At 43.3% G+C, this 16,916-nt stretch overlaps 1 protein-coding gene across 1 annotated transcript in view; it reads right to left on the reverse strand.

The window, feature by feature from the left end:
• LOC121584376 (PDZ and LIM domain protein 5) overlaps nt 1–15,766 on the reverse strand; it is a 121,303-nt gene extending 105,537 nt beyond the window's left edge. The window contains exon 1 of the mRNA XM_041900209.2: nt 15,575–15,766. The gene's annotated coding sequence lies outside the window, so the exon portion shown is untranslated. The remainder of the gene's footprint in view (nt 1–15,574) is intronic.
• Nucleotides 15,767–16,916: the final 1,150 nt, after the last annotated feature.

The following is a 16,916-nucleotide window of genomic DNA, read 5'->3' on the forward strand; positions in this document are numbered from 1 at the left end:
GGGAGGGGGGATGAGGGGAGGGGAGATGAGGGGAGGGGGAGGGTAAAGGGAGGGGAGGGGGTAAAGGGGAGGTGAGGGGGTAAAGGGCAGGGGAGGAGAGGGGGTAAAGGAGAGGGGGGATGAGATGAGATGAGGGGAGGGGGTAAAGGGGAGGGGGGTAAAGGGGATATGAGGGGAGGGGAGATGAGGGGAAGGGGTAAAGAGGAGGGGAGATGAGGGGAGGGGGTAAAGGGGAGGGGAGATGAGGGGAGGGGGTAAAGGGGAGGGGGGATGAGGGGGTAAAGGGGAGGGGAGATGAGGGGAGGGGGTAAAGGGGAGGGGAGGGGGTAAAGGGGAGGTGAGGGGGTAAAGGGCAGGGGAGGAGAGGGGGTAAAGGAGAGGGGGTAAAGGGGAGAGGGTAAAGGGGAGAGGAAAAGTCCTCTCCTCTCCGTTCAGTTCTATTCCAGGCCAATATTGACTCGTTTTTTAGCAGGAGACTGATATAGTTGCACTCAGTCGGTTGTTCCACAGCCAGCTCATAGCTCTCAGTGTGTACACCCAGCCAGTAATAGCTGTCTTTAATGGGCCTTCATTCAAAAGTAGGGCTGTGACAGTCATTTAATTTTAGATGACGGTAATTGCCCAGCCAAATGACCTCGGTCTCCGTAATAACCGTTGGAATAGCAAACAAAATATAAAGAGTGCCAGTCAAAAGTTTGAACACACCTACTCATTAAAGGGTTTTTCTTTATTTGTACTATTTTCTACATTGTAGAATAATAATGAAGACATTTAAACTATGAAATAACATATTTGAGATTCTTCAAAGTATCCACCCTTTGCCTTGATGACAGCTTTGCACACTCTTGGCATTCTCTCAACCAGCTTATGCAGTCTAGAAGTAGTTCCCACATATGCTGAGCTGCTTTTCCTTCACTCTGCGGTCCAACTCATCCCAAACATCTCAATTGGGTTGAGGTCGGGTGATTGTGCAGGCCAGGTCATCTGATGCAGCACTCCATCACTCTCCTTCTTGGTAAAATAGCCCTTACACAGCCTGGAAGTGTGTTGGGTCATTGTCCTGTTGAAAAACAAATGATAGTCCCACTAAGCCCAAACCAGATGGGATGGATATAGATGCAGAATGCTGTGGTAGCCATGCTGGTTAAGTGTGCCTTGAATTCTAAATAAATCACAGACAGTGTCACCAGCAAAGCACCCCCACACCATCACACCTCCTCCTCCATGCTTCACGGTGGGAACCACACATGCGTCTCACAAAGACACGGCAGTTGTAACCAAGAATCTCAAATTTGGACTCATCAGACCAAAGGACAGATTTCCACCGGTCTAATGTCCATTGCTCGTGTTTCTTGGCCCAAGCAAGCGTCTTCTTATTATTGGTGTTCTTTAGTAGTGGTTTCTCTTTGCAGCAATTTGACCACGAAGGCCTGATTCACGCAGTCTCCTCTGAACAGTAGATGCGGTAAAGAGGTCAACGGAACTCGAACCAAACAACGGAAATGCCATGGCAGAAAGATGCCGTGGGGGAAAGATCCCAAATCTCCTCATTTCCCCACAGCAAAATGTAAAAAGGTTTTCACTACCACCACCGATTTCTGTATGCTAGCTATCTACTGTACCAGCTTCTACAAACAGCAGTTAGCATTTAACACCTTGCTTGTTTCAGCAAGGGGCAACAGAGTCCATGTTATCGCAGAAAAGGACTTGTGTGGACTACCACTTCGTGGCTGAGCTGTTGTTGCTCCTAGACGTTTCCACTTCACAATAACAGCACTTACAGTTGCCCGGGGCAGCTCTAGCAGGGCAGAAATTTGACGAACTGACTTGTTGGAAAGGTGGCATCCTATGACAGTACCACATTGAAAGTCACTGAGCTCTTTCGTACGGGCCATTCTACTACAAATGTTTGTCTATGGAGATTGTATGGCTGTGTGCTCGATTTTATACACCTGTCACCAACGGGTGTGGCTGAAATAGCCGAATCCACTAATTTGAAGGGGTGTCCACATACCTTTGGCAATGTACTTATATATAAATACAGTATATATATCATTTAAATGGTTATGATGGTTATTTTATTTTTCATGAAGGTTTGTAAATCTCTAATCAAAGGGATTTTTCATATTAAAGCCAAGAGAGAAAAGAATGCATGACCTTATGTGACAGGCTGAGGCATTTCATTGGGCATTAATGAGTTCATCCATCTGCCACAGACATTTATGATTCATTATCTCCATCTACTTTCCCGCACAAATGCTCTGTTATGACAACTTCCACCAAATAAAGCCGTTAACTGACACAAAGAGGCGAAACACACAGAGGGGACGGTCTTGGTTAGTCTCTCAGACAGACGGACAGACAGACGTACAGACGTACAGACAGAGAGACAGACGGACAGGCAGACAGGCAGGCAGACAGACTGTCTGAATCATAGTGTGTTTGTCCGGAGGCCTGCCAGGTGTAACAGGAGCAGCCCCGGGGAGGGAAGCCAGCCCACTGACCAGCTGCAGCCATGTGCCGTGAGGTCACAGGTCACCAAAGGTCCCCAGATGTCACCAGAGGTCACAGGAAAGTCTGGGTGTAGAGGAATAGGAAGTACCAAAGAATGGAGGTGGATCAAAGGGACCCTGATTACTACTACAGCTAATCGCTTATAAAGAGCCACGTGGAAGGGCCATGAGCAACACCACTTCCATTATGGGAACCATGGAAATGGTAACAAACAATTGCGTAACATGGAAGTTGCTCCGCGACCACCCAAGGCAGGGTTGCATTTCAGTTCAGTCCCAGTGCTGCTTTCTGAAAATATAACATGGAGGTCGACTACATTGACTTGATTGAACAAAAATGTGCCATGTTGTATATACACACAGTGTCCATATTAGGACAGCCTCAGTCTCAGCAGGACTTGTGTCATTATATTACGTACCCTACAATAGAGATAGGATAGAACCTGAAACAGGGACTACAATAGAGATAGGATAGAACCTGAAACATGGACTACAACAGAGATAGGATAGAACCTGAAACATGGACTACAATAGAGATAGTATAGAACCTGAAACATGGACTACAATAGAGATAGGATAGAACCTGAAACATCTACTACAATAGAGATAGGATAGAACCTGAAACATGGACTACAATAGAGATAGGATAGAACCTGAAACATGGACTACAATAGAGATAGGATAGAACCTGAAACATGGACTACAATAGAGATAGGATAGAACCTGAAACAGGGACTATAATAGAGATAGGATAGAACCTGAAACATGGACTACAATAGAGATAGGATAGAACCTGAAACATGGACTACAATAGAGATAGGATAGAACCTGAAACATGGACTACAATAGAGATAGGATAGAACCTGAAACCGGGACTACAACAGAGATAGGATAGAACCTGAAACAGGGACTACAATAGAGATAGGATAGAACCTGAAAGTGTACAACAGAGATAGGATAGAACCTGAAAGTGTACAACAGAGATAGGATAGAACCTGAAAGTTTACAACAGAGATAGGATAGAACCTGAAAGTCTACAACAGAGATAGGATAGAACCTGAAACATGGACTACAATAGAGACAGGATAGACCCTGAACCAGAGGGGCCAAGGGGATCTGAGGCCCAGGTGGGGGTAGTCAGTCATAATAACAGAAACAATGAGTATATGCACTGCAGTCACAACCCTCAGACGTGGTGCCATTCAAATTTCCTTTGTTCCAGTGTCTATTTCAGGCCCCATATAATCACCTCTCTACCCCTAATGATCTTAGCTTTGCCCCTGCCTCCCCCTCCCCCCAACACACACACTGCACACACACACACACACACACACACACTGCACACACACACACACTGCACACACCCACATGCCACCCCACCCCCGTTTAAATTGCATGATAATCTGTCCCACATAAATTACATTTAATGCACCATCCACATGAACAAAAGAATCCCCCAGGCACAGTGCAATGTACGCTACACCCAGTCCTTCTTCTAGCCTGAGGGGAACAGCTGAGCTTCAACAGAATGATCCATGGCCTTTACGGCATGTTCAGATATACACATTTCAAACAGCAGGATCATATGTAGGCGATGCTTGCAACCCCCTCCAGGCATCCTCCTTCGCCAAACAAAAGTGAAATATGCCGTCTAGCTAGCTAGTTATTTTTTGTTTATTGGGAAATACAAGGGAAGTAAATTATCCAACGGTGGCTCTTGTGTGATCCGTGATTACTTAGTTTTATTGTTGCTGCAGATTGTGCCCGCCGTGGGGAAAAGGGGCGGTGTGCCAGCATCAACACCATGAGGGCTCAGATGAGCAGCACCACGCACAGAGCAGCCAACCGGGCCGTGGTGGATTTACTCTTAACGATGTCAGTCTCGCCATCTGATCGCTCTGTTCCCCCACACCTGAGCCTACATAATACCCATTATATCCTGCCTCTACTGTCGTATTATGTATAGTTCTCATGTACTGACGGAGACTTCTGCTGTGTCCCAAATGGCACCCTATTTCCTATACAGTGCACTACTTTTGACCAAAGCCCTTTTGGGACCTACACTATGTAGGGATAAAGGTTGTCATTTGGGACGCAGGTCCTCTCCAACCCGCAACCATTACGCTCTGAAAGCTAACCACCAATGGCTGGCTGACAGAAATACAGTCATTTAATTTAGGCAATCTAGACACAAAACAATCATGCTTAATTGTAGCCGTGCGGCTCCCAAAACTCCACGGCATTGGAACAATATGAAAGTATGAAGGAGAACTTATTTTAGTTTCCAATGGACAACCTTTTTATTATCCACTCTTTCACTGTTCCTGGAGCAGCCTAGTGTCCTTTGTTACTTGTTTACAGTTGAAGTCGGAGATTTACATACACTTAGGTTGGAGTCATTAAAACTCGTTTTTCAACCACTCCACAAATTTCTTGTTAACAAACTATAGTTTTGGCAAGTCGGTTAGGACATCTACTTTGTGCATGGCACAAGTAATTTTTCCAACAATTGTTTACAGACAGATTATTTCACTTATAATTCACTGTATCACAATTCCAGTGGGTCAGAAGTTTACGTACACTAAGTTGACTGTGCCTTTAAACAGCTTGGAAAATTCCAGAAAATGATGTCATGTCTTTAGAAGCTTCTGATAGGCTAATTGACATCATTTTAGTCAATTGGAGGTGTACCTGTGGATGTATTTCAAGGCCTACCTTCAAACTCAGTGCCTCTTTGCTTGACATCATGGGAAAATCTAAAGAAATCAGCCAAGACCTCAGAAAAAAGATTGTAGACCTCCACAAGTCTGGTTCATCCTTTGGAGCAATTTCCAAACGCCTGAAGGTACCACGTTCATCTGTACAAACAATAGTATGCAATTATAAACACCATGGAACCACGCAGCCGTCATACCGCTCAGGAAGGAGACGCGTTCTGTCTCCTAGAGATGAACGTACTTTGGTGCAAAAAGTGCATATCAACCCCAGAACAACAGCAAAGGACCTTGTGAAGATGCTGGAGGAAACAGGTACAAAAGTATCTATATCCACAGGAAAACGAGTCCTATATCGACATAACCTCAAAGGCCGCTCAGCAAGGAAGAAGTCACTGCTCCAAAACCGCAATAAAAAAGCCAGACTACGGTTTGCAACTGCACATTGGGACAAAGATCGTACTTTTTGGAGAAATGTCCTCTGGTCTGATGAAACAAAAATAGAACTGTTTGGCCATAATGACCATTGTTATGTTTGGAGGAAAAAGGGGGTGCTTGCAAGCCAAAGAACACCATCCCAACCGTGAAGCACAGGGGTGGCAGCATCATGCTGTGGGGGTGCTTTGCTGCAGGAGGGACTGGTGCACTTCACAAAATAGATGGCATCATGAGGAAGGAAAATGATGTGGATATATTGAAGCAACATCTCAAGACATCAGTCAGGAAGTTAATGCTTGGTCGCAAATGGGTCTTGCAAATGGACAATGACCCCAGCATACTTCCAAAGTTGTGGCAAAATGGCTTAAGGACAACAAAGTCAAGGTATTGGAGTAGCCATCACAAAGCCCTGACCTCAATCCTATAGAAAATGTGTGGGCAGAACTGAAAAAGTGTGTGCGAGCAAGGAGGCCTACAAACCTGACTCAGTTACACCAGCTCTGTCAGGAGGAATGGGCCAGAATTCACCCAACTTATTGTGGGAAGCTTGTGGAAGGCTACCCAAAACGTTTGACCCAAGTTAAACAATTTAAAGGCAATGCTACCAAATACTAATTGAGTGTATGTAAACTTCTGACCCACTGGGAATGTGATTAAAGAAATAAAAGCTTAAATAAATCATTCTCTCTACTATTATTCTGACATTTCACATTCTTAAAATAAAGTGGTGATCCTAACTGACCTAAGACAGGGAATTTGTACTACGATTAAATGTCAGGAATTGTGAAAAACTGAGTTTAAAAGTATTTGGCTAAGGTGTATGTAAACTTCCGACTTCAACTACATTCAGACGCCAGGACACTTTTCAGGTCTGATAGCTTGTTATAATCACTAAACATTTATTGGAGTAATTCAGACACATGTAATTACATTAGTAATTGAATAGGATCTCTGTGTTCAGACAGTGCACGTTCATAGGTCAGCTAATGCTGAACCTTTTCGGCATGAAATCAAATGCTAAAGAAACACTAGCTATTGACAGTCTACGATAAGTCCCATTTGGAGACTCATAACATATTTTCAACTCCCTTACCTTTGCTGACTGTGGACCACGGTGTGGGGTGGCCCTTAGGCCCTGATCTTAGGTCAGTTTTGTCTTTCCCCCGCTAATGGTTAAGGTTAGAATCAGAGGAGTGGAAGCTGATCCTAGATCTTTACCTAGGGGAAACTTCACCCCGGAGCCTGGCCTAAACTCGGTGAATCTGATTCTGATCTCATCATGTTTTTTTATTGGCAGGTGATAGTCAAGAGAGAATACAACATACAATAACAGGCAACATGTGTAGATGTAGTCTAGATACTACAACATCCAAAATGCTTGTGTTCATCCATTCATTTGATCTCCTCCACTCTACTAGCCTTTTCATCCAAGTCCTCTTATCTGTGCCCACGACTCATGTATTGAAGTTTCCTTACTTACAGTAGGCTGCGTCCCAAATGGCACCCTATTCCCTATTTAGTGCACTATTTTTTTTTTTTATCATAGCCCTATGGGAGACATGTCAAAAGTAGTGCACTACATAGGGAATAGGTTACAATTTGGGACGAACTCTTACTCACAGTGGAAAATATTCAGAAGGGTGATCCCCTATAAAGGGGATTTGCAGTTCTAAGCAAGACTCTGAGTGAAATGTCGGGATGTGCAGCTGTTCAGGGGCCCCAGATGGGAGGGGCCCAGATGGCAGGGGCCCAGATGGGAGGGGCCCCAGATGGGAGAGGCCAAGCGCCCAAGCCAATATCATTAGAAGAGATATGCCCAAATGGATCCTACAGTATGCTCTCCTATAATGGATCCTACAGTATAGTCTCCTATAATGGATCCTAGAGTATAGTCTCCTATAATGGATCCTACAGTATAGTCTCCTATAATGGATTCTACAGTATAGTCTCCTATAATGGATCCTACAGTCTCCTATAATGGATCCTACAGTATAGTCTCCTATAATGGATCCTACAGTCTCCTATAATGGATCCTACAGTATAGTCTCCTATAATGGATCCTACAGTATAGTCTCCTATAATGGATCCTACAGTCTCCTATAATGGATCCTACAGTCTCCTATAATGGATCCTACAGTATAGTCTCCTATAATGGATCCTACAGTATAGTCTCCTATAATGGATCCTACAGTATAGTCTCCTATAATGGATCCTACAGTATAGTCTCCTATAATGGATCCTACAGTATAGTCTCCTGTAATGGATCCTACAGTATAGTCTCCTATAATGGATCCTACAGTATAGTCTCCTATAATGGATCCTACAGTCTCCTATAATGGATCCTACAGTATAGTCTCCTATAATGGAACCTACAGTATAGTCTCCTATAATGGATCCTACAGTATAGTCTCCTATAATGGATCCTACAGTATAGTCTCCTATAATGGATCCTACAGTATAGTCTCCTATAATGGATCCTACAGTATAGTCTCCTATAATGGATCCTACAGTCTCCTATAATGGATCCTACAGTATAGTCTCCTATAATGGATCCTACAGTATAGTCTCCTATAATGGATCCTACAGTCTCCTATAATGGATCCTACAGTCTCCTATAATGGATCCTACAGTATAGTCTCCTATAATGGATCCTACAGTATAGTCTCCTATAATGGATCCTACAGTCTCCTATAATGGATCCTACAGTATAGTCTCCTATAATGGATCCTACAGTATAGTCTCCTATAATGGATCCTACAGTATAGTCTCCTATAATGGATCCTACAGTATAGTCTCCTATAATGGATCCTACAGTATAGTCTCCTATAATGGATCCTACAGTATAGTCTCCTATTATGGATCCTACAGTATAGTCTCCTATAATGGATCCTACAGTATAGTCTCCTATAATGGATCCTACAGTATAGTCTCCTATAATGGATCCTACAGTATAGTCTCCTATAATGGATCCTACAGTATAGTCTCCTATAATGGATCCTACAGTATAGTCTCCTATAATGGATCCTACAGTATAGTCTCCTATAATGGATCCTACAGTATAGTCTCCTATAATGGATCCTACAGTATAGTCTCCTATAATGGATCCTACAGTATGCTCTCCTATAATGGATCCTACAGTATAGTCTCCTATAATGGATCCTACAGTATAGTCTCCTATAATGGATCCTACAGTATAGTCTCCTATAATGGATCCTACAGTATAGTCTCCTATAATGGATCCTACAGTATAGTCTCCTATAATGGATCCTACAGTATAGTCTCCTATAATGGATCCTACAGTATAGTCTCCTATAATGGATCCTACAGTATGCTCTCCTATAATGGATTCTACAGTATAGTCTCCTATAATGGATCCTACAGTATAGTATCATATAATGGATCCTACAGTATAGTCTCCTATAATGGATCCTACAGTATAGTCTCCTATAATGGATCCTACAGTATAGTCTCATATAATGGATCCTACAGTATAGTCTCCTATAATGGATCCTACAGTATAGTCTCCTATAATGGATCCTACAGTATAGTCTCCTATAATGGATCCTACAGTATAGTCTCCTATAATGGATCCTACAGTATAGTCTCCTATAATGGATCCTACAGTATAGTCTCCTATAATGGATCCTACAGTATAGTCTCCTATAATGGATCCTACAGTATAGTCTCCTATAATGGATCCTACAGTATAGTCTCCTATAATGGATCCTACAGTATAGTCTCCTATAATGGATCCTACAGTATAGTCTCCTATAATGGATCCTACAGTATAGTCTCCTATAATTGATCCTACAGTATAGTCTCCTATAATGGATCCTACAGTCTCCTATAATTGATCCTACAGTATAGTCTCCTATAATGGATCCTACAGTCTCCTATAATGGATCCTACAGTATAGTCTCCTATAATGGATCCTACAGTATAGTCTCCTATAATGGATCCTACAGTATAGTCTCCTATAATGGATCCTACAGTATAGTCTCCTATAATGGATCCTACAGTATAGTCTCCTATAATGGATCCTACAGTATAGTCTCCTATAATTGATCCTACAGTATAGTCTCCTATAATGGATCCTACAGTCTCCTATAATTGATCCTACAGTATAGTCTCCTATAATGGATCCTACAGTCTCCTATAATTGATCCTACAGTATAGTCTCCTATAATGGATCCTACAGTCTCCTATAATGGATCCTACAGTATAGTCTCCTATAATTGATCCTACAGTATAGTCTCCTATAATGGATCCTACAGTCTCCTATAATGGATCCTACAGTATAGTCTCCTATAATTGATCCTACAGTATAGTCTCCTATAATGGATCCTACAGTCTCCTATAATTGATCCTACAGTATAGTCTCCTATAATGGATCCTACAGTCTCCTATAATGGATCCTACAGTATAGTCTCCTATAATGGATCCTACAGTATAGTCTCCTATAATTGATCCTACAGTATAGTCTCCTATAATGGATCCTACAGTCTCCTATAATTGATCCTACAGTATAGTCTCCTATAATGGATCCTACAGTCTCCTATAATTGATCCTACAGTATAGTCTCCTATAATGGATCCTACAGTCTCCTATAATGGATCCTACAGTATAGTCTCCTATAATGGATCCTACAGTATAGTCTCCTATAATGGATCCTACAGTATAGTCTCCTATAATGGATCCTACAGTATAGTCTCCTATAATGGATCCTACAGTCTCCCTATAATGGATCCTACAGTATAGTCTCCTATAATGGATCCTACAGTATAGTCTCCCTATAATGGATCCTACAGTATAGTCTCCTATAATGGATCCTACAGTATAGTCTCCTATAATGGATCCTACAGTATAGTCTCCTATAATGGATCCTACAGTATAGTCTCCTATAATGGATCCTACAGTATAGTCTCCTATAATGGATCCTACAGTATAGTCTCCTATAATGGATCCTACAGTATAGTCTCCTATAATGGATCCTACAGTATAGTCTCCTATAATTGATCCTACAGTATAGTCTCCTATAATGGATCCTACAGTCTCCTATAATTGATCCTACAGTGATAGTCTCCTATAATGGATCCTACAGTCTCCTATAATGGATCCTACAGTATAGTCTCCTATAATGGATCCTACAGTATAGTCTCCTATAATGGATCCTACAGTATAGTCTCCTATAATGGATCCTACAGTATAGTCTCCTATAATGGATCCTACAGTATAGTCTCCTATAATTGATCCTACAGTATAGTCTCCTATAATGGATCCTACAGTCTCCTATAATTGATCCTACAGTATAGTCTCCTATAATGGATCCTACAGTCTCCTATAATGGATCCTACAGTATAGTCTCCTATAATGGATCCTACAGTATAGTCTCCTATAATGGATCCTACAGTATAGTCTCCTATAATGGATCCTACAGTATAGTCTCCTATAATGGATCCTACAGTATAGTCTCCTATAATGGATCCTACAGTATAGTCTCCTATAATGGATCCTACAGTATAGTCTCCTATAATGGAACCTACAGTATAGTCTCCTATAATGGATCCTACAGTATAGTCTCCTATAATGGATCCTACAGTATAGTCTCCTATAATGGATCCTACAGTATAGTCTCCTATAATGGATCCTACAGTATAGTCTCCTATAATGGATCCTACAGTATAGTCTCCTATAATGGATCCTACAGTATAGTCTCCTATAATGGATCCTACAGTATAGTCTCCTATAATGGATCCTACAGTATAGTCTCCTATAATGGATCCTACAGTATAGTCTCCTATAATGGATTCTACAGTATAGTCTCCTATAATGGATCCTACAGTATAGTCTCCTATAATGGATCCTACAGTATAGTCTCCTATAATGGAACCTACAGTATAGTCTCCTATAATGGATCCTACAGTATAGTCTCCTATAATGGATCCTACAGTATAGTCTCCTATAATGGATCCTACAGTATAGTCTCCTATAATGGAACCTACAGTATAGTCTCCTATAATGGATCCTACAGTATAGTCTCCTATAATTGACTTCTTCTCATGAATCACCTGTTTTAAATACAGACTTGTCCCAAATGGCACCCTATTCCCTACATAGTGCACTACTTTTCACCGGGGCCAATAGGGTTCTGGTCAAAAGTAGTGCACTATAACAGGGAATAGGGTGCCATTTGGGACGCAGCCACAGCCTACCGGTCCCCCACCTTCAGAACATTCCAGACTATTTAACCAATCCACCAATCCCGAGTATGGAGCCATCGAGGGTGCCTGTGCAAACAATAACTTTCCTAACTCTCTTTACTTCCTGCTAGGGCAGCTGTTGTGTGTTGACTGCATGCTGGCTGTGGGGTGGGTGATGTGTGAGTGTGTCTCTTCTGGAAACTCACGTCCAGTCCAGTTCCAGTTCCAGCCTTTAGTTAGGATTAGCTGTGCCTCTCCTGTTTCCCCATGCAGGCTCAAGCTAAGGGACCCCTTTTAGAGAGGCTCCGTCTGTCTGTCTGTCTGTCTGTGTTTTGGAGAGGCTCTGTCTGTCTGTCTGTCTGTGTTTTGGAGAGGCTCTGTCTGTCTGTCAGTCTGTGTTTTGGAGAGGCTCTGTCTGTCTGTCAGTCTGTGTTTTGGAGAGGCTCCGTCTGTCTGTATGTCTGTCCGTCTGTCTGTCTGTATTCCAACCCCCTGTCTGCCTGCCTTCCTGTCTGTCTTTCTGTCTGTCTGCCTGTGTTTTAGGTAGGGCTGGGGATTGCAAGGGACCTCACGATACGACATTATCACAATACTTATGTGCCGATTCAATGTGTATTGCGATTCGATACTGTGAGATTATTGCGATTCAATGTTCCAAACATATTGCTCACCATAAGTCTGCTGCAGAGAGACAACAGAGAGCCATAAGAAAACACGTTTTGATCAGTCATGTAAATAAAAAAATACTGGAGTTTTGGTGCAGGTACAGCCAACTAGCGCAAAAATAATATTGCGATATTGTCAAAATGATACGATATATTGTCAAAAATAATATCCCGATATGTAACTATATCGATTTTTTTACCCATCACTTGAGGCTCCGCCTGTCTGTCTGTTCATCTCTCCATCTGTCTGTCTGTTTTCAACCATCTGTCTAACGCCCTGCCTCCCTGCCTGTCTGCCTGTGTTTTAGAGGCTATGTCTGCCTGCCTGCCTGCCTGCCTGTCTGTCTGGTCTGTTTGTCTGTCAGTCAATGGCTTCCTACCTCATCCCCCTGGCTGCAGACAGGGCTTCCTACCTCACCCACCTGGCTGCAGACAGGGCTTCCTACCTCACCCACCTGGCTGCAGACAGGGCTTCCTACCTCCTCCCCCTGGCTGCAGACAGGGCTTCCTACCTCATCCCCCTGGCTGCAGACAGGGCTCCCTACCTCATCCCCTGGCTGCAGACAGGGCTTCCTACCTCATCCCCCTGGCTGCAGACAGGGCTTCCTACCTCATCCCCCTGGCTGCAGACAGGGCTTCCTACCTCATCCCCCCTTGGCTGCAGACAGGGCTTCCTACCTCATCCCCCTGGCTGCAGACAGGGCTTCCTACCTCGTCCCCCTGGCTGCAGACAGGGCTTCCTACCTCATCCCCTGGCTGCAGACAGGGCTTCCTACCTCATCCCCCTGGCTGCAGACAGGGCTTCCTACCTCATCCCCCTGGCTGCAGACAGGGCTTCCTACCTCATCCCCCTGGCTGCAGACAGGGCTTCCTACCTCATCCCCCTGGCTGCAGACAGGGCCTCCACCTCATCCCCCTGGCTGCAGACAGGGCTTCCCTACCTCATCCCCCTGGCTGCAGACAGGGCTTCCCACCGTCATCCCCTGGCTGCAGACAGGGCTTCCTACCTCATCCCCCTGGCTGCAGACAGGGCTTCCTACCTCATCCCCTGGCTGCAGACAGGGCTTCCCACCTCATCCCCCTGGCTGCAGACAGGGCTTCTACCTCATCCCCTGGCTGCAGACAGGGCTTCCTACCTCCTCCCCTGGCTGCAGACAGGGCTTCCACCTCATCCCCCTGGCTGCAGACAGGGCTTCCCTACCTCATCCCCCTGGCTGCAGACAGGGCCTACCTCGTCCCCTGGCTGCAGACAGGGCTTCCCTACCTCATCCCCCTGGCTGCAGACAGGGCTTCCTACCTCATCCCCCTTGGCTGCAGACAGGGCTTCCTACCTCATCCCCCTGGCTGCAGACAGGGCTTCCTACCTCCTCCCCCTGGCTGCAGACAGGGCTTCCTACCTCATCCCCCTGGCTGCAGACAGGGCTAGGCCTGTGCCACATAGTAGCTCTTGTGCTGATGTAGACAGCTCAGTGAAATGATAAACACAAGAGCAGATTCCCTGGACTGCTCCATTACATGTCACTCAGTCTGGGCTTTGTGCACAGAATCTGTAACAATATGACACGTTTATACTATTTAATGATTAATTGAATTATTACAATTCCTAATGCAGTCATTGCCAATATGTATTTTTTTAAACAACAAGAACATGTGCCTTCTTCCTACTATACAATTTGAGGCCATATGGCCGTGGCTTAAGCCACTACATGAGCGGCAAGCTTGGTCTCAGAGGGATATCAAAGCATCTGGTCCAATCACTGAGCTAACATCAAAGCACCCACCCCCCAACATCAATGCACCCACACCCACCCCTAGCAATGTAAAGCTCCCTGCCTCCCTCTCCTCACTGTCTCTCTTCAACAACAATGAATGAAAATAGTACACTGATGTCTGCTGCTTGATGGTCACTGCTGGTAAGTAGCTGAGGTTAACAGGATCTCTCTATTCCACCTGCAACTCAATCTGCTCTCTCTCTCTCTCTCTCTCTCTTTCTCAGTCAAATGAAAAAAATAAAGTAACATGCACATACACGTCCCCCTACACACACACACACACACACACACACACACACACACACACACACACACACACACACACACACACACACAGTAAGTATATCTAATCGAGTTTGTATTTGTGACAGAAAATGCCAAATGCTACAAATAGAAAGGTAGCCTACAGTTGTGTTGAAATGTGTTGGAATGAAATAATGTGATGGCACACACATTACAAGCAAAACCAAATGTATTCCTTTTTCACCAATTTAGCCTACATTATGAGAGGACTTTATGACAGCTTACATTATGAGAGGACTTTATGACAGCCTACATTATGAGAGGACTTTATGACAGCTTACATTATGAGAGGACTTTATGACAACCTACATTATGAGAGGACTTTATGACAGGTTCATGACAAGTAATGTAAATAAGCTATAGCAGCAGCCCAGTAAAAACAATGTAGCCTATACTAATTAGGGTGACCATGGTTACAATAGGCATCATCCTTCACCTGGCCAGGGTTGGGCAGTAACACACCAGGGTTGATTACACACACAAAACATAACAGTAAATCGGTTACTTTACCAGCACAAATGTTGTAATCAGATTACCAATACTTTTGAAAAACTAGATGGTTACTTCTTGTGTTTCTTTTAAATTCAGAAAGGATGTTTGCGAGAAAAAAAAAATACATTATGACACCTTTCTGTTTTCTGAATGACATTCAAATCAGCATCGAAAAAAAGGTGCAAGTCTAAGTTTGTTCCACCCGAGCAAGTCTGACCACAAGTCAGAGGTAAAATTACTTTACTGATGAAAATTTGGGACAGGCAACTAGTAACTAACAAATTACATTTAGAAAGTAACCTACCCAACCCTGCACTTGACCCAGTCTCACACGGCACAGGGCATTGAACACAGATCTTAACTAACTAACCCATCATCTATTGTAGAATATTTTTTCCCCAGTGCACTTGTTTCAGCGCGGTTGTCATCTCCTTTGCCATGCATGCTAATAGATGTTTCGCAGATTGGTTCACCCACCTCTTCACTGCGCGGTCCAGGCTCCGTTGTTCACGACTACTGTCTGCTCCAGTTCAATGGGAATGTGCTCCTGTGGCTTTCCTCAGCGTCCCAGACCAGTTTGACTTCCGCCACGAACTCCGCTCTTTTCATTCAGTTCAACCGCGAGGGAGGCGAATTGCCCTCTTCATTTTACATCATGAAAGCAAGGGCAGTATCAGTGCATTAATTTGTTTCGATTCATAAGGCGTGCTGTTTGAATGCACGCGATTTTCATGGTGATGACGAAAGAAAACAATGAAAACTTAAAATAGAAAGCAATAAAGAAAAAAAGAAAGGACATACAGAGAATAATATCCAATATATTTCTGTGAACATTAACCCATTAAAATGTCAATTAAATGATATATGCAGTGTCCTTAGCATAATATATATATATATATATATATATATATATATATATATATATATATATATATATTATTATTATTATTATTATTATTTATTTATTTTTCAAATAGCTTATAATTGTGAATGACCCAAGAAAATCTGCTCAACGAAGTGTTTGTTCAAGTTAATGTGACTGATGCTGGATGTGTGTATGATAGCAATTCTAATTGCATTTTACGGTAAGTTTCACTTTAATCAGAGTGAGAAGGATGCCAAAACTAGACTTACTTCATTCTCATCCCAGTAATAGCGTTCAGTTAGCTCTGGTCCATGGCGTTAGTGCGCGTTCGTCTAGGACCAGGCCTACTGGTGGAGAAACGCGCACTAGCGCCCTGGACCAGAGCTAGCATGCAGTTTGCTCCTGCTCCAGAGTTGTGAAGTCTTTCACGATAGCTACAGTAAATGAGGGAAACAAATATAAAATAAATAGATACCTTCAGGTAATGGATAATGAATATTGACTAGGCCTAGGCTACTATATTCAGTACATTATGTGATAAATGTATGGATGGCATTCATATTGGGACTCATTTGTTTGCTCTAAATTCCCTTGAGAAAAATATATCATATTCTAATCTATTCTATAGTATTGTAAGTCACTGCAGATGTGTACATCACAGTAGAAGTGAGTGGAGCATCCAGTTGATTGCACCTCACAGCTATGCAGCTGCAGAGACTGGGGTTTACGTCCCAAATGGCACCCCTAATCCCTATATAGTGCGCTACTTTTGACCAGAGCCTTATGGGCCCTGGTCAAAAATAGTGCACTAAATAGGGAATAGGGTACCATTTGGGATATATCCTTGGTATCGCTGACTTCAGATACCAGGTATTCTGGTTTCCTGATTACATATCCAGTTTCAGCAAGCGCCATGGAAAGTGATGTCATCTTTTCCCTCAATCAGCTGCTGAA

This window comes from Coregonus clupeaformis, chromosome 16 (assembly GCF_020615455.1).
Source record: "Coregonus clupeaformis isolate EN_2021a chromosome 16, ASM2061545v1, whole genome shotgun sequence".
NCBI lineage: Eukaryota > Metazoa > Chordata > Actinopteri > Salmoniformes > Salmonidae > Coregonus > Coregonus clupeaformis.